This window comes from Oncorhynchus clarkii, chromosome 18 (assembly GCF_045791955.1).
Source record: "Oncorhynchus clarkii lewisi isolate Uvic-CL-2024 chromosome 18, UVic_Ocla_1.0, whole genome shotgun sequence".
Taxonomy (NCBI): Eukaryota; Metazoa; Chordata; class Actinopteri; order Salmoniformes; family Salmonidae; genus Oncorhynchus; species Oncorhynchus clarkii.
Genome location: NC_092164.1, coordinates 9,562,748 through 9,582,316, shown reverse-complemented (window position 1 = coordinate 9,582,316; position 19,569 = coordinate 9,562,748).

Here is a 19,569-nt window from a genome sequence, read left to right as displayed (position 1 = left end):
TGTGGAGTTACGTTGCTGAATCATGAGAGGGTTTGAATCTGCAGACGGGGGTTTCTTTCTGTTGTTGTCTGTTGACCGGGTAGTTTCAGTGGGCTTCCTGAAAGGAGCGTCACAACCATCAGGGTTGGAACCGTTCCGGTAACACAACATGAAAACCGGGACAAATAATTACATTTTTCAATGAACAGAAAATGAACCAGGGAAACAAGAGTGCTCCATACTGTTCTGAAAAAGAACCGTTATTATAAAAACATGGGAACCGGATAAAGAAATATATATATCTATTCCCCTGCCAAAATAAACACCTAAGTGCCTATGCAAATCCCTCACTCTGTCACACAGAAACTTGCTCCAGTGTCGAACAGCTGAATATCTGAGCCACCTGCCCCTCCCACTCCGTTACCAGAGGTTACTGTACTGACGTTACCAGAGGTTACTGTACTGACGTTACCAGAGGTTACTGTACTGACGTTACCAGAGGTTACTGTACTGACGTTACCATACGTTACTGTACTGACGTTACCATACGTTACTGTACTGACGTTACCAGAGGTTACTGTACTGACGTTACCAGAGGTTACTGTACTGATGTTACCATAGGTTACTGTACTGACGTTACCAGAGGTTACTGTACTGACGTTACCAGAGGTTACTGTACTGATGTTACCATAGGTTACTGTAGTGACGTTACCATAGGTTACTGTACTGACGTTACCATAGGTTACTGTACTGACGTTACCATAGGTTACTGTACTGACGTTACCATACGTTACTGTACTGACGTTACCATAGGTTACTGTACTGACGTTACCATAGGTTACTGTACTAATGTTACCATAGGTTACTGTACTGACGTTACCATACGTTACTGTACTGACGTTACCAGAGGTTACTGTACTGACGTTACCAGAGGTTACTGTACTGACGTTACCAGAGGTTACTGTACTGACGTTACCAGAGGTTACTGTAGTGACGTTACCAGAGGTTACTGTACTGACGTTACCAGAGGTTACTGTACTGACGTTACCATACGTTACTGTACTGACGTTACCAGAGGTTACTGTACTGACGTTACCAGAGGTTACTGTACTGACGTTACCAGAGGTTACTGTACTGATGTTACCATAGGTTACTGTAGTGACGTTACCATAGGTTACTGTACTGACGTTACCATAGGTTACTGTACTAATGTTACCATAGGTTACTGTACTGACGTTACCATACGTTACTGTACTGACGTTACCATAGGTTACTGTACTGACGTTACCATAGGTTACTGTACTGATTAGAACACTATATGGCTTTAATTGGTACTTCCTGGAAGCCGAATTAGAACACTCCATGGCTTTGTCTTTTACTTCCTGGAAGCTGAATTAGAACACTCCAAGGCTTTGTGTTGTACTTCCTGGAAGCTGAATTAGAACACTCCAAGGCTTTGTGTTTTACTTCCTGGAAGCTGAATTAGAACACTCCAAGGCTTTGTGTTGTACTTCCTGGAAGCTGAATTAGAACACTCCAAGGCTTTGTGTTTTAATTACTGGAAGCTGAATTAGAACACTCCAAGGCTTTGTGTTGTACTTCCTGGAAGCTGAATTAGAACACTCCAAGGCTTTGTGTTTTACTTCCTGGAAGCTGAATTAGAACACTCCAAGGCTTTGTGTTGTACTTCCTGGAAGCCGAATTAGAACACTCCAAGGCTTTGTGTTTTACTTCCTGGAAGCTGAATTAAAACACTCCAAGGCTTTGTGTTGTACTTCCTGGAAGCTGAATTAGAACACTCCAAGGCTTTGTGTTGTACTTCCTGGAAGCTGAATTAGAACACTCCATGGCTTCGCGTTGTACTTTGTACCTCCAGTATTATTGTGCTGTTACACAACAGTTTGAATGTTTAGCTGTGCCTGGTCTTATACCCTTGAATGTCAGTTCTCCATCACCAACACACCTGGTGTCGGGCGTTAAAATGCGGTTAATGTCATTCCGTGCCTGGCATCTGTCAAGTCACAACAATCAAATGTCCCCCCCCCCCCCCCAAAAGAAAACACTTCGCGTTTAAACTAGTACACTGGAGCCAATATGACTGACAGGTCTAATTTCCCTCTTTCAAACCTCTTGGTTTGATTACTTTTCCCTTCTCAGAAATACATTTTCCTGCTTGTTCAGCATTTAGAAAAAAAATCCCCTTTAGTTGAATGTGAATCGTGACGAACAGCTTGGCACCTTGAAATCCGGTCGTCAGCGAACGTGATTTTCCTCGTACCGAACACGTGTTTCCGACCCCCCCAAAAACACAACCTTCAAGCCAAGATAAAAGATGTCAAGGGAAAATATATGTAAATGCAGGGTTCTCTTCTACAAGATTTAAAGTTGCCCTCACAACCCCCTCCACATCCTTTTTAAATCCCAATCAAGAATGACAATCTCATTAAATAGTCATTTTGTTCCTGTGAGCTGCTTGCCGTTGGATGAACATGGCACCCCCCCCCCCCCCTTTCCTAAATCTAGCCTTGTGAAGAAAAAAAAGTCCCTAATTGAAATGGCCAGGCGCGATGACCTTGGAATGGTAATCTAAAAGCCCGGGCGTTTATCTCCGTCGTGTCACCAGTTTAGCTTCTGTGCTACGATCAAACAGTAGCTGGGGAAGAAGCCAGACATCCATCAATCTGTCGCTGTCTGACCAAATGTGATTGATGGGAGGGTATCTCGGGAGCAATGTTATTTTAAACTGTCTAAAGACTACAAAAGGGGGAGGGGGGAGGGAGGGAGGGAGGGATGGAGAAGTGGGGGTGGTGAGTTAAACTTGCATCTTGGGAAAAAAAAAAACGGGAGAGAGAGGAGAGATAAAGTATAGAATGGAATAACGTGTGGAGGGGTTTTTATCATGAAGGGAACAGACTTGTTGTTGGGTGGGATTTGGTTCACCTGTATGCCAGGCTGGCTCGGCTGTCTTCCTAGTGGGTGTTGTTGCTGTATGTAGGTGGTGGTGGTGGTGGTGGTGGGTGGGATTTGGTTCACCTGTATGCCAGGCTGGCTCGGCTGTCTTCCTAGTGGGTGTTGTTGCTGTATGTAGGTGGTGGTGGTGGTGGTGGTGGGTGGGATTTGGTTCACCTGTATGCCAGGCTGGCTCGGCTGTCTTCCTAGTGGGTGTTGTTGCTGTATGTAGGTGGTGGTGGTGGTGGTGGTGGGTGGGATTTGGTTCACCTGTATGCCAGGCTGGCTCGGCTGTCTTCCTAGTGGGTGTTGTTGCTGTATGTAGGTGGTGGTGGTGGTGGTGGTGGTTGGGATTTGGTTCACCTGTATGCCAGGCTGGCTCGGCTGTCTTCCTAGTGGGTGTTGTTGCTGTATGTAGGTGGTGGTGGTGGTGGTGGTGGGTGGGATTTGGTTCACCTGTATGCCAGGCTGGCTCGGCTGTCTTCCTAGTGGGTGTTGTTGCTGTATGTAGGTGGTGGTGGTGGTGGTGGTGGTGGGTGGGATTTGGTTCACCTGTATGCCAGGCTGGCTCGGCTGTCTTCCTAGTGGGTGTTGTTGCTGTATGTAGGTGGTGGTGGTGGTGGTGGTGGGTGGGATTTGGTTCACCTGTATGCCAGGCTGGCTCGGCTGTCTTCCTAGTGGGTGTTGTTGCTGTATGTAGGTGGTGGTGGTGGTGGTGGTGGGTGGGATTTGGTTCACCTGTATGCCAGGCTGGCTCGGCTGTCTTCCTAGTGGGTGTTGTTGCTGTATGTAGGTGGTGGTGGTGGTGGTGGTGGGTGGGATTTGGTTCACCTGTATGCCAGGCTGGCTCGGCTGTCTTCCTAGTGGGTGTTGTTGCTGTATGTAGGTGGTGGTGGTGGTGGTGGTGGGTGGGATTTGGTTCACCTGTATGCCAGGCTGGCTCGGCTGTCTTCCTAGTGGGTGTTGTTGCTGTATGTAGGTGGTGGTGGTGGTGGTGGTGGGTGGGATTTGGTTCACCTGTATGCCAGGCTGGCTCGGCTGTCTTCCTAGTGGGTGTTGTTGCTGTATGTAGGTGGTGGTGGTGGTGGTGGTGGGTGGGATTTGGTTCACCTGTATGCCAGGCTGGCTCGGCTGTCTTCCTAGTGGGTGTTGTTGCTGTATGTAGGTGGTGGTGGTGGTGGTGGTGGGTGGGATTTGGTTCACCTGTATGCCAGGCTGGCTCGGCTGTCTTCCTAGTGGGTGTTGTTGCTGTATGTAGGTGGTGGTGGTGGTGGTGGTGGTGGTGGGTGGGTGGGTCGTGGGGTGGGGGGAGGGTTAAGGCCAATTCAAACTGAAGCTCGTTAAGAGCTGGCGAGGAATGTTAAAGAAACACAGCTCATTCTTACTAATTGTCTGTTATTCATACTGGAGTATCACGTATCAGTATAAGACGACGTCACTACGATCTTGTCTACTGGTGTAATTACCAAACAGCGTGACTTAAAACATAGAGAAAGTACAAATATAAGGTGTTTACTTACTCCCCCCCCCCCCCCCCCCCCACACACACACCAAAAGATGTGCTGTATTCATGACGGCTTGGTGTTATAGCAGATAAAACCACCTTTAGGTCGAGAACGGAGGTGTTCAAATACCACGCAGATTATTTGGGATTGACAGAGGAGAGAAAAAGGGAGGGAGAACCCGGGGGGAGATAAGAACCTGGAATCGATCATCAATCAGTTTAACCTTGCTTTTTATAACTCTTGTTATCTGCTGGAAAGAGCTCCCCTCTTGTCCAAAACAAGGTCTGCTGCCGTCTATTCAGGCCATGCTGTGTAGTCTATTCCAGTCACTTAAAACCTCAGAGCTCCTGATTACGTATTGTCCCTTCAAGTGATTTAATTAAACACACTCAATCTGCTATAATTGTGGAAAAAAAATGCCTAATAATAACACACATAGAAGAATAAAAAAAAAATATATTCCTTTAAAGTAATTGGCCCATATTTTTCCTTATTGTCTGGCTCACATTCAGTCTGACTAGCTATCTCCCCCTCTTGTCATTTTCCAACCACTGATTCACTGACCCTGAATGCTGGTTCATTTAGGCCCTGTGCCCACAGCAACATTCCAGCCATCTCTCTATCGGGTTTGTTCTTCTCTCTCTATTAGACATAAAAACAAAAAGGGGGCCTTGTGATCACAATATCATTACCTTCCAATTGGCAGGAGAGCTTCTCTCTCTCTCTCTCTCTCTCTCTCTCTCTCTCTCTCTCTCTCTGTCTCTCTCTCTCTGTCTCTCTCTCTCTCTCTCTCTCTCTCTCTCTCTCTCTCTCTCTCTCTCTCTCTCTCTCTCTCTCTCTCTCTCTCTCTCTCTCTCTCTCTCTCTCTCTCTCTCTCTCTCTCTCTCTCTCTCTGTCTCTCTCTGTCTGTCTCTCTCTCTCTCTCTCTCTCTCTCTGTCTCTCTCTCTGTCTCTCTCTCTCTCTCTGTCTCTGTCTCTCTGTCTCTCTCTCTCTGTCTCTCTCTCTCTCTCTCTCTGTCTCTCTCTCTCTGTCTCTCTCTCTCTCTCTCTGTCTCTCTCTGTCTCTCTCTCTCTCTCTCTCTCTCTCTCTCTCTCTCTCTGTCTCTCTCTGTCTCTCTCTCTCTCTCTCTCTCTCTCTGTCTCTCTCTCTGTCTCTCTCTCTCTCTCTGTCTCTGTCTCTCTGTCTCTCTCTCTCTGTCTCTCTCTCTGTCTCTCTCTCTCTCTCTGTCTCTGTCTCTCTCTCTCTCTCTCTCTGTCTCTCTCTCTCTGTCTCTCTCTCTCTCTCTCTCTGTCTCTCTCTCTCTGTCTCTCTCTCTCTCTCTCTGTCTCTCTCTGTCTCTCTCTCTCTCTCTCTCTCTCTCTCTCTCTCTCTCTCTCTCTCTCTCTCTCTCTCTCTCTGTCTCTGTCTCTGTCTCTCTCTCTCTCTCTCTCTCTCTCTCTCTCTCTCTCTCTCTCTCTGTCTCTCTCTCTCTGTCTCTCTCTCTCTCTCTCTCTCTCTCTCGCCGGCTGTATTGTCTTATCTAAGTGTCTCACAATTGGAAATGAAATGCATTGTATGTGGGGGGGGGGTGGCAGCGGGGAGAAGTCAAGTGACGAGTGTCAGACAGAAATGAAAGAGGCCTCTGAAAGGCTGTGTGTGTTTCTCTCTCTGTGCCAGGCGGTGGATGGGTTTGACATGCTGCCCATACAAATGTATTGGCTTCAGTCACCAGGGAGGGGGAAACAAAGACAATCGGTCTGTCCCTTCTGGCACCCTATTCCCTACGTAGTGCACTTCTGGGACGTAAAGCCAAAGACAAACAGTCTGTCCCTTCTGGCACCCTGTTCCCTACGTAGTGCACTTAGTTTGACCAGATCCCAACGAGCCCTGGTCATAAGTAGTGCACTACATAAGAAAACAGTGTCCCATTTTGTGTGGATGTAAAAGCCAAAAGACAAAAACAGTCCGATATGTCTATGAGATACGATGATTGTTTTTCTAAGACAAGGTAAGTTTACACTAAATTGCTCATCGGGAATGTAATCACTGTTGGTCGTAAGTATGAGCAATCCCGCTGACAAATTGTGGACGTAAAACCACGAGCACGTAAGTACCTACCTGTCGCCGCGTGGTACTTTGGTCATGCTCCAGTGAGATCCTCAGTCTATATGGGATTTCCTGTGGTGGTAACAAAAGGCCACTCTGTGCCCTCCATAAAGCCCTAACGGCTGGGGTTAAATAGGGAATAGGTTCGTTATAATGGTGGTGGTGGTGGTGGTGGTTATAATGGTGGTGGTGGTGGTTATAATGGTGGTGGTGGTGGTGGTTATAATGGTGATGGTGGTGGTTATAATGGTGGTGGTGGTTATAATGGTGATGGTGGTGGTTATAATGGTGGTGGTAATGGTGGTGGTGGTGGTTGTTATAATGGTGATGGTGGTGGTTATAATGGTGGTGGTGGTGGTTATAATGGTGGTGGTGGTGGTGGTTATAATGGTGATGGTGGTGGTTATAATGGTGGTGGTGGTTATAATGGTGGTGGTAATGGTGGTGGTGGTGGTTGTTATAATGCTGGTGGTGGTGGTTATAATGGTGGTGGTGGTGGTTATAATGGTGGTGGTGGTGGTGGTGGTGGTTATAATGGTGATGGTGGTGGTGGTGGTTATAATGGTGGTGGTTATAATGGTGATGGTGGTGATGGTTATAATGGTAGTGGTGGTGATGGTTATAATGGTAGTGGTGGTGGTTATAATGTTGGTGGTGGTTATAATGGTGGTGGTGGTTATAATGGTGGTGGTGGTGGTTATAATGGTGGTGGTAATGGTGGTGGTGGTGGTTGTTATAATGGTGGTGGTGGTGATGGTTATAATGGTAGTGGTGGTGGTTATAATGTTGGTGGTGGTTATAATGGTGGTGATGGTTATAATGGTGGTGGTGGTGATGGTTATAATGGTAGTGGTGGTGGTTATAATGTTGGTGGTGGTTATAATGGTGGTGGTGGTTATAATGGTGATGGTGGTGATGGTTATAATGGTGGTGGTGGTGATGGTTATAATGGTAGTGGTGGTGGTTATAATGTTGGTGGTGGTTATAATGGTGGTTGTGGTTATAATGGTGGTGGTGGTGGTGGTGGTTATAATGGTGGTGGTGATTATAATGCTGGTGGTGGTGGTTATAATGGTGGTGGCGGTGGTGGTTATTATGGTTGTGGTGGTGGTTATTATGGTGGTGGTTATAATGGTGGTGGTGGTGGTTATAATGGTGGTGGTGGAGGTGATGATGGTGGTGGTGTAGGTGATGATGGTGGAGGTTGTGGTGGTGGTGGTGATGGTGGAGGTGGAGGTGATGATGGTGGTGGAGGTGGTGGTGGTGGAGGTGGTGATGATGGTGGAGGTTGTGGTGGTGGTGGTGGAGGTGGAGGTGATGATGGTGGTGGAGGTGGTGGTGGTGGAGGTGGTGGTGATGGTGGAGGTGGTGGTGGTGGTAGTGGTGATGGTGGTGGTGGTTGAGGTGGTAGTGATGGTGGTGGTTGAGGTGGTGGTGGAGGTGGTGGTGATGGTGGTGGTTGAGGTGGTGGTGGAGGTGGTGGTGAGTGGTGGAGGGGAGAGGAGGGGAGGGGGAGGAAACGAATAGGGACGAGGGACGGGAGGATTAATGTGTAATATAGTGAATTAATTATGCATATAATAGGTCTGAGAGAACCGTAATCCTAATTAATCGTCAAAAAGGCGGGAAATAAATATCAGAAGATGTGGTGCGCCTAAAATAGTGTGTGTGTGTGTGTGTGTGTGTGTGTGTGTGTGTGTGTGTGTGTGTGTCTGTGTTTATATGTGTGTGTGTTTATATGTGTGTGTGTGTGTGTGTGTGTGTATGTGTGTGTGCATGCACCTTAAAAACACTGTTTATTGGGAAACACACAAGACATAATGACGCCTACACAAATGGCACATGATGAATGGAATAAGCCAGTCAAACTCAACGCAATTATACCAGGCATTGAACCGCATCTGTCTCGTATCACCACGCCAGTCAAGCTATATTAGTCCTCCTCCATGCAAATCCAATGCACCCTTAAGACAAAAGGCCCCACTAAACCACTTGTTCTCCCCTGTGTAGTGCACTACTTTTGACTAAGGCCCATAGGGAATAGGTCAAAAGTAGTGAAGTATATAGGGAATAGAGTGACATTTGGGATGCAAGGTTTTTTCTCTCGTTTGTGAGTCAGGTGTCGTCCATGTTTAGATTCAGGTCTGTCAGGTGTCGTCCATGTTTAGATTCAGGTCTGTCAGGTGTCGTCCATGTTTAGATTCAGGTCTGTCAGGTGTCGTCCATGTTTAGATTCAGGTCTGTCAGGTGTCGTCCATGTTTAGATTCAGGTCTGTCAGGTGTCGTCCATGTTTAGATTCAGGTCTGTCAGGTGTCGTCCATGTTTAGATTCAGGTCTGTCAGGTGTCGTCCATGTTTAGATTCAGGTCTGTCAGGTGTCGTCCATGTTTAGATTCAGGTCTGTCAGGTGTCGTCCATGTTTAGATTCAGGTCTGTCAGGTGTCGTCCATGTTTAGATTCAGGTCTGTCAGGTGTCGTCCATGTTTAGATTCAGGTCTGTCAGGTGTCGTCCATGTTTAGATTCAGGTCTGTCAGGTGTCGTCCATGTTTAGATTCAGGTGTGTCAGGTGTCGTCCATGTTTAGATTCAGGTCTGTCAGGTGTCGTCCATGTTTAGATTCAGGTCTGTCAGGTGTCGTCCATGTTTAGATTCAGGTCTGTCAGGTGTCGTCCATGTTTAGATTCAGGTCTGTCAGGTGTCGTCCATGTTTAGATTCAGGTCTGTCAGGTGTCGTCCATGTTTAGATTCAGGTCTGTCAGGTGTCGTCCCATGTTTAGATTCAGGTCTGTCAGGTGTCGTCCGTGTTTAGATTCAGGTCTGTCAGGTGTTGTCCCATGTTTAGATTCAGGTCTGTCAGGTGTCGTCAAAGTTTAGATTCAACTTTCTTTCTTTCTTCCTAATCTTTCTTGAATGTGTTAAAATACTTAGATTTTTCACCTGTGTAAGGCAACAACAGATTACAGCTGAGAAGAATACAATAACATGTTTTCATTAATTAGAAGATGTCATCAAATGAGGGAAACAGTAAGAAGATCAGAGGAGACGATCATCTACACATTAAGTAGAAGATGTCACCTAATGAGGGAAACAGTAAGAAGATCAGAGGAGACGATCATCTACACATTTGCAATTTCAAAATCCAACTAAAAAGGTGAGAACGATAATCTACTTGACTGAACACTGATCACATTATTGAATAATACTGTCGCATATCTGACTAGGTGAAGGATTCATCAGGTGTCATCTGGTCTCATGGAGAACATCACATATCTGACTAGGTGAAGGATTCATCAGGTGTCATCTGGTCTCATGGAGAACATCATATATCTGACTAGGTGAAGGATTCATCAGGCATCATCTGGTCTCATGGAGAACATCATATATCTGACTAGGTGAAGGATTCATCAGGTGTCTGGTCTCATGGAGAACATCACATATCTGACTAGGTGAAGGATTCATCAGGTGTCATCTGGTCTCATGGAGAACATCACATATCTGACTAGGTGAAGGATTCATCAGGTGTCTAGTCTTATGGAGAACATCACATATCTGACTAGGTGAAGGAATCATCAGGTGCCATCTGGTCTCATGGAGAACATCACATATCTGACTAGGTGAAGGATTCATCAGGTGTCTGATCTCACGGAGAACATCACATATCTGACTAGGTGAAGGATTCATCAGGTGTCATCTGGTCTCATGGAGAACATCACATATCTGATTAGGTGAAGGATTCATCAGGTGTCTGATCTCACGGAGAACATCACATATCTGACTAGGTGAAGGATTCATCAGGCATCATCTGGTCTCACGGAGAACATCACATATCTGACTAGGTGAAGGATTCATCAGGTATCATCTGGTCTCATGGAGAACATCACATTTCTGACTAGGTGAAGGATTCATCAGGTATCATCTGGTCTCATGGAGAACATCACATATCTGACTAGGTGAAGGATTCATCAGGTGTCTGGTCTCATGGAGAACATCACATATCTGACTAGGTGAAGGATTCATCAGGTGTCTGGTCTCATGGAGAACATCACATATCTGACTAGGTGAAGGAATCATCAGGTGTCTGGTCTCATGGAGAACATCACATATCTGACTAGGTGAAGGATTCATCAGGTGTCTGGTCTCATGGAGAACATCACATATCTGACTAGGTGAAGGATTCATCAGGTGTCTGGTCTCATGGAGAACATCACATATCTGACTAGGTGAAGGATTCATCAGGTGTCTGGTCTCATGGAGAACATCACATATCTGACTAGGTGAAGGAATCATCAGGTGTCTGGTCTCATGGAGAACATCACATATCTGACTAGGTGAAGGATTCATCAGGCATCATCTGGTCTCACGGAGTACATCACATATCTGACTAGGTGAAGGATTCATCAGGTGGCATCTGGTCTCATGGAGAACATCACATATCTGACTAGGTGAAGGATTCATCAGGTGTCTGGTCTCATGGAGAACATCACATATCTGACTAGGTGAAGGATTCATCAGGTGTATGGTCTCATGGAGAACATCACATATCTGACTAGGTGAAGGATTCATCAGGTGTCTGGTCTCATGGAGAACATCATATATCTGACTAGGTGAAGGATTCATCAGGTGTCTGGTCTCATGGAGAACATCATATATCTGACTAGGTGAAGGATTCATCAGGTGTCATCTGGTCTCACGGAGAACATCATATATCTGACTAGGTGAAGGATTCATCAGGTGTCTGGTCTCATGGAGAACATGATATCTGACTAGGTGAAGGATTCATCAGGTGTCTGGTCTCACGGAGAACATCACATATCTGACTAGGTGAAGGATTCATCAGGTGTCTGGTCTCATGGAGAACATCACATATCTGACTAGGTGAAGGATTCATCAGGTGTCTGGTCTCATGGAGAACATCACATATCTGACTAGGTGAAGGATTCATCAGGTGTCTGGTCTCATGGAGAACATCACATATCTGACCAGGTGAAGGATTCATCAGGTGTCTGGTCTCATGGAGAACATCACATATCTGACTAGGTGAAGGATTCATCAGGTGTCTGGTCTCATGGAGAACATCACATATCTGACTAGGTGAAGGATTCATCAGGTGTCTGGTCTCATGGAGAACATCACATATCTGACTAGGTGAAGGATTCATCAGGTGTCTGGTCTCATGGAGAACATCACATATCTGACTAGGTGAAGGATTCATCAGGTGTCTGGTCTCATGGAGAACATCACATATCTGACTAGGTGAAGGATTCATCAGGTGTCTGGTCTCATGGAGAACATCATATATCTGACTAGGTGAAGGATTCATCAGGTGTCTGGTCTCATGGAGAACATCACATATCTGACTAGGTGAAGGATTCATCAGGTGTCATCTGGTCTCATGGAGAACATCATATATCTGACTAGGTGAAGGATTCATCAGGTGTCTGGTCTCATGGAGAACATCACATATCTGACTAGGTGAAGGATTCATCAGGTGTCATCTGGTCTCATGGAAAACATCATATATCTGACTAGGTGAAGGATTCATCAGGTGTCATCTGGTCTCATGGAGAACATCACATATCTGACTAGGTGAAGGATTCATCAGGTGTCTGGTCTCATGGAGAACATCACATATCTGACTAGGTGAAGGATTCATCAGGTGTCATCTGGTCTCACGGAGAACATCACATATCTGACTAGGTGAAGGATTCATCAGGCTTCATCTGGTCTCACAGAGAACATCACATATCTGACTAGGTGAAGGATTCATCAGGTGTCATCTGGTCTCACAGAGAACATCAATTGAAAGATAATTCACCTTCGAGAGAGTCATTGAGGAATGTGTCCCAAAGAGGACCCTATTCCCTATATAGTGCACTACTTTAGACCAGAGCCCTATGGAACCCTAGTCCTTATATAGTGCACTACTTTAGACCAGAGCCCTATGGAACCCTATTCCCTATATAGTGCACTACTTTAGACCAGGACCTATAGAACCCTATTCCCAACATAGTGCACTACTTTAGACCAGAGCCCTATGGAACCCTATTCCCTATATAGTGCACTACTTTAGACCAAGGCCCTATAGAACCCTATTCCCTATATATAGTGCACTACTTTAGACCAGGACCTATAGAACCCTATTCCCAACATAGTGCACTACTTTAGACCAGAGCCCTATGGAACCCCATTCCCTATATATAGTGCACTACTTTAGACCAGGACCTATGGATCCCTATTCCCTATATAGTGCACTACTTTAGACAGGACCCTATAGAACCCTATTCCCTATATAGTGCACTACCTTAGACCAGGACCCTATGGAACCCTATTCCCTATAGAGTGCACTACTTTAGACCAGGACCCTATAGAACCCTATTCCCTATATAGTGCACTACCTTAGACCAGGACCCTATGGAACCCTATTCCCTATATAGTGCACTACTTTAGACCAGGACCCTATAGAACCCTATTCCCTATGTAGTGCACTACCTTAGACCAGGACCCTATGGAACCCTATTCCCTATATAGTGCACTACTTTAGACCAGGACCCTATAGAACCCTATTCCCTATACATAGTGCACTACTTTAGACCAGAGCCCTATGGATCCCTATAGAACCCTATTCCCTATATAGTGCACTACTTTAGACCAGAGCCCTATAGAACCCTATTCCCTATATAGTGCACTACTTTAGACCAGAACCCTGTAGAACCCTATTCCCTATATAGTGCACTACTTTAGACCAGAGCCCTATAGAACCCTATTCCCTATATAGTGCACTACTTTAGACCAGGACCCATACGGAATAGGGTGTAAATATGATGTCTAAAATATGTTTAATTCTAGTGTTATCTGCAGATGCCTGACACTCTGAGCCCTTGTATTCTAAACACTACTCAACAATACGGAAACAGCTCAAGGGGTCAAGGGTCAAACCACGCCACACGCGGACAGGCTTCACATATTCAATTACATAATTACAGAGTATATATTGAACGTGTATTTCTCACAGAGCCACGGTAAACCTACCGAGAAGACGATAAGTCATTTAGCAGGTTTTACTAACTGAACTGAGTTGTTAATGAGATGTTAATGATCGATGTTGAATAATGCATGAGACAGGGTCTGGGCTGAACACATACAAGAATAATCACAATTAACACTGCTGTTACCACAGACAGACTGTTGTTACCACAGATGGACTGCTGTTACCACAGACAGACTGTTGTTACCACAGATGGACTGCTGTTACCACAGACAGACTGTTGTTACCACAGACAGACTGCTGTTACCACAGACAGACTGTTGTTACCACAGACAGACTGCTGTTACCACAGACAGACTGCTGTTACCACAGACCAACAGACAGACTGCTGTTACCACAGACAGACTGTTGTTACCACAGACAGACTGTTGTTACCACAGACAGACTGCTGTTACCACAGACAGACTGTTGTTACCACAGACAGACTGCTGTTACCACAGACCAACAGACAGACTGTTGTTACCACAGATGGACTGCTGTTACAACAGACAGACTGTTGTTACCACAGACAGACTGCTGTTACCACAGACAGACTGTTGTTACCACAGACAGACTGCTGTTACCACAGACAGACTGTTGTTACCACAGACAGACTGCTGTTACCACAGACAGACTGCTGTTACCACAGACAGACTGCTGTTACCACAGACAGACTGCTGTTACCACAGACAGACTGCTGTTACCACAGACAGACTGTTGTTACCACAGATGGACTGCTGTTACCACAGACAGACTGTTGTTACCACAGACAGACTGCTGTTACCACAGACAGACTGCTGTTACCACAGACAGACTGCTGTTACCACAGACAGACTGCTGTTACCACAGACAGACTGCTGTTACAGCAGACAGACTGTTGTTACCACAGATGGACTGCTGTTACCACAGACAGACTGTTGTTACCACAGACAGACTGCTGTTACCACAGACAGACTGCTGTTACCACAGACAGACTGCTGTTACCACAGACCAACAGACAGACTGCTGCTACCACAGACAGACTGCTATTACCACAGACTAACAGACGGACTGCTGTTACCACAGACCAAAAGACAGACTGCTGTTACCACAGACCAACAGACAGACTGCTATTACCACAGACAGACTGCTGTTACCACAGACAGGCTGCTGTTACCACAGACAGGCTGCTGTTACCACAGACAGACTGCTGTTACCACAGACAGACTGCTGTTAAAAACAGACAGGCTGCTGTTACCACAGACCAACAGACAGACTGCTGTTACCACAGACAGGCTGCTGTTACCACAGACAGACTGCTGTTACCACAGACCAACAGACAGACTGCTGTTACCACCGATCCAACAGACAGACTGCTGTTACCACAGACAGGCTGCTGTTACCACAGACAGACTGCTGTTACCACAGACAGACTGCTGTTACCACAGACAGACTGCTGTTACCACAGACAGGCTGCTGTTACCACAGACAGACTGCTGTTACCACAGACCAACAGACAGACTGCTGTTACCACCGATCCAACAGACAGACTGCTGTTACCACAGACAGGCTGCTGTTACCACAGACAGACTGCTGTTACCACAGACAGACTGCTGTTACCACAGACAGACTGCTGTTACCACAGACCAACAGACAGACTGCTGTTACCACCGATCCAACAGACAGACTGCTGTTACCACAGACAGGCTGCTGTTACCACAGACAGACTGCTGTTACCACAGACAGACTGCTGTTACCTCAGACAGACTGCTGTCACCACAGACCAACAGGCAGACTGATGTTACCACAGACCAACAGACAGACTGCTGTTACCACAGACAGACTGCTGTTACCACAGACAGACTACTGTTACCACAGACCAACAGACAGACAGCTGGTTAACAGAGGTCCAGATGGCTCTAGAAGCTAACCAGGTTGTTGTCTTATTGTAACGACCAGGTTAACAGAGGTCCAGATGGCTCTAGAAGCTGACCAGGTTGTTGTCTTATTGTAACGACCAGGTTAACAGAGGTCCAGATGGCTCTAGAAGCTGACCAGGTTGTTGTCTTATTGTAACGACCAGGTTAACAGAGGTCCAGATGGCTCTAGAAGCTGACCAGGTTGTTGTCTTATTGTAACGACCAGGTTAACAGAGGTCCAGATGGCTCTAGAAGCTGACCAGGTTGTTGTCTTATTGTAACGACCAGGTTAACAGAGGTCCAGATGGCTCTAGAAGCTGACCAGGTTGTTGTCTTATTGTAACGACCAGGTTAGCAGAGGTCCAGATGGCTCTAGAAGCTGACCAGGTTGTTGTCTTATTGTAACGACCAGGTTAACAGAGGTCCAGGTGGCTCTAGAAGCTGACCAGGTTGTTGTCTTATTGTAACGACCAGGTTAACAGAGGTCCAGATGGCTCTAGAAGCTGACCAGGTTGTTGTCTTATTGTAACGACCAGGTTAACAGAGGTCTAAATGGCTCTAGAAGCTGACCAGGTTGTTGTCTTATTGTAACGACCAGGTTAACAGAGGTCCAGGTGGCTCTAGAAGCTGACCAGGTTGTTGTCTCATTGTAACGACCAGGTTAACAGAGGTCCAGATGTCTCTAGAAGCTGACCAGGTTGTTGTCTCATTGTAACGACCAGGTTAACAGAGGTCCAGATGGCTGTAGAAGCAAATTAATGGTTATAGGAATAACTTTGATTCTAAGCTAGCAGTCGTTGTCAACAAACTGACACCTTCCTCTCTTTCCCACCATGCAGGCAGTGTATCTGCGGGTTCAGGATAGACTACAACAGGCTAAAGCAGGAAGTGTATCTGCAGGTTCAGGATAGACTACAACAGGCTAAAGCAGGCAGTGTGTCTGCAGGTTCAGGATAGACTACAACAGGCTAAAGCAGGCAGTGTGTCTGCAGGTTCAGGATAGACTACAACAGGCTAAAGCAGGCAGTGTATCTGCGGGTTCAGGATAGACTACAACAGGCTAAAGCAGGAAGTGTATCTGCAGGTTCAGGATAGACTACAACAGGCTAAAGCAGGCAGTGTATCTGCAGGTTCAGGATAGACTACAACAGGCTAAAGCAGGAAGTGTATCTGCAGGTTCAGGATAGACTACAACAGGCTAAAGCAGGCAGTGTATCTGCAGGTTCAGGATAGACTACAACAGGCTAAAGCAGGAAGTGTGTCTGCAGGTTCAGGATAGACTACAACAGGCTAAAGCAGGCAGTGTATCTGCGGGTTCAGGATAGACTACAACAGGCTAAAGCAGGAAGTGTGTCTGCAGGTTCAGGATAGACTACAACAGGCTAAAGCAGGCATTGTGTCTGCAGGTTCAGGATAGACTACAACAGGCTAAAGCAGGAAGTGTATCTGCAGGTTCAGGATAGACTACAACAGGCTAAAGCAGGAAGTGTGTCTGCAGGTTCAGGATAGACTACAACAGGCTAAAGCAGGCAGTGTATCTGCAGGTTCAGGATAGACTACAACAGGCTAAAGCAGGCAGTGTGTCTGCAGGTTCAGGATAGACTACAACAGGCTAAAGCAGGAAGTGTGTCTGAGAACTCAGAGCACCACCTTGGCTCTTTTCTCTCATCCCCCGCAGCGAGATAACACCTCCAGATATTGTTGGATTTGTCTACAGCTCTCCCTGACATACCTCTGTGAGAGAGAGAGAGAGAGAGAGAGACAGAGAGAGAGACAGAGAGAGAGACAGAGATAGAGACAGAGAGAGATAGAGAGAGACAGAGAGAGAGAGAGAAACAGAGAGAGAAACAGAGAGAGAGAGACCTTTGCCAAGCTCTGCTTGGCAATCCTGGTATCTGCTTCTGATAAGGAGTAGGCCTCAAACCCTGGCAGTCTGAAAATCTGGCAGGCTGAAAACCTGGCAGTCTGAAACCCTGGCAGGCTGAAAACCAGGCAGGCTACAGTGCTGGTATTGTGATGGTGTGAATTGATTCATCATTGAAAGAGTATGAGAATCACCACTGCATGTACTTCAACTAGTAATTTAACCACATGTTGCAGTAGCTCGCTGGTAGTTTAAATAAATTCAAATCTTGGTCGTGTATTCAGGAATAAATTACTTTATTGCCATGTAGCAGTGTAGCTAACTACTGGAACTACTCACTACTGTTTTACCATGTAGCGGTGTAGCTAACTACTGGAACTACACTACTGTTTTACCATGTAGCTAACTACTGGAACTACACACTACTGTTTTACCATGTAGCGGTGTAGCTAACTACTGGAACTACACACTACTGTTTAACCATGTAGCTAACTACTGGAACTACACACTAATGTTTAACCATGTAGCGGTGTAGCTAACTACTGGAACTACACACTACTGTTTTACCATGTAGCGGTGTAGCTAACTACTGGAACTACACACTACTGTTTAACCATGTAGCGGTGTAGCTAACTACTGGAACTACACACTACTGTTTAACCATGTAGCGGTGTAGCTAACTACTGGAACTACACTACTGTTTTACCATGTAGCTAACTACTGGAACTGCACACTACTGTTTTACCATGTAGCGGTGTAGCTAACTACTGGAACTACACACTACTGTTTAACCATGTAGCGGTGTAGCTAACTACTGGAACTACACACTACTGTTTAACCATGTAGCGGTGTAGCTAACTACTGGATCTACACACTACTGTTTTACCATGTAGCTAACTACTGGAACTACACACTACTGTTTTACCATGTAGCGGTGTAGCTAACTACTGGAACTACACACTACTGTTTAACCATGTAGCTAACTACTGGAACTACACACTAATGTTTAACCATGTAGCGGTGTAGCTAACTACTGGAACTACACACTACTGTTTTACCATGTAGCGGTGTAGCTAACTACTGGAACTACACACTACTGTTTTACCATGTAGCGGTGTAGCTAACTACTGGATCTACACACTACTGTTTTACCATGTAGCGGTGTAGCTAACTACTGGAACTACACACTACTGTTTTACCATGTAGCGGTGTAGCTAACTACTGGAACTACACACTACTGGTTTACCATGTAGCGGTGTAGCTAACTACTGGATCTACGTAGCGGTGTAGCTAACTACTGGATCTACACACTACTGTTTTACCATGTAGCGGTGTAGCTAACTACTGGAACTACACACTACTGTTTTACCATGTAGCGGTGTAGCTAACTACTGGAACTACACACTACTGGTTTACCATGTAGCGGTGTAGCTAACTACTGGATCTACACACTACTGTTTTACCATGTAGCGGTGTAGCTAACTACCGGAACTACACACTACTGTTTTACCATGTAGCGGTGTAGCTAACTACTGGATCTACACACTACTGTTTTACCATGTAGCGGTGTAGCTAACTACTGGAACTACACACTACTGTTTTACCATGTAGCGGTGTAGCTAACTACTGGAACTACACACTACTGTTTTACCATGTAGCGGTGTAGCTAACTACTGGAACTACACACTACTGTTTTACCATGTAGCGGTGTAGCTAACTACTGGATCTACACACTACTGTTTTACCATGTAGCGGTGTAGCTAACTACTGGAACTACACACTACTGGTTTACCATGTAGCGGTGTAGCTAACTACTGGAACTACACAATACTGTTTTACCATGTAGCGGTGTAGCTAACTACTGGAACAACACACTACTGTTTTACCATGTAGCGGTGTAGCTAACTACTGGAACTACACACTGCTGTTTAACCACGTAGCGGTGTAGCTAACTACTGGAACTACACACTACTGGTTTACCATGTAGCGGTGTAGCTAACTACTGGAACTACACACTACTGGTTTACCATGTAGCGGTGTAGCTAACTACTAGAACTACACACTACTGTTTTTACCATGTAGCGGTGTAGCTAACTACTGGAACTACACACTGCTGTTTTACCATGTAGCTAACTACTGGAGCTACACACTACTGTTTTACCATGTAGCGGTGTAGCTAACTACTGGAACTACACACTACTGTTTAACCACGTAGCGATGTAGCTAACTACTGGAACTACACACTACTGTTTAATCATGTAGCG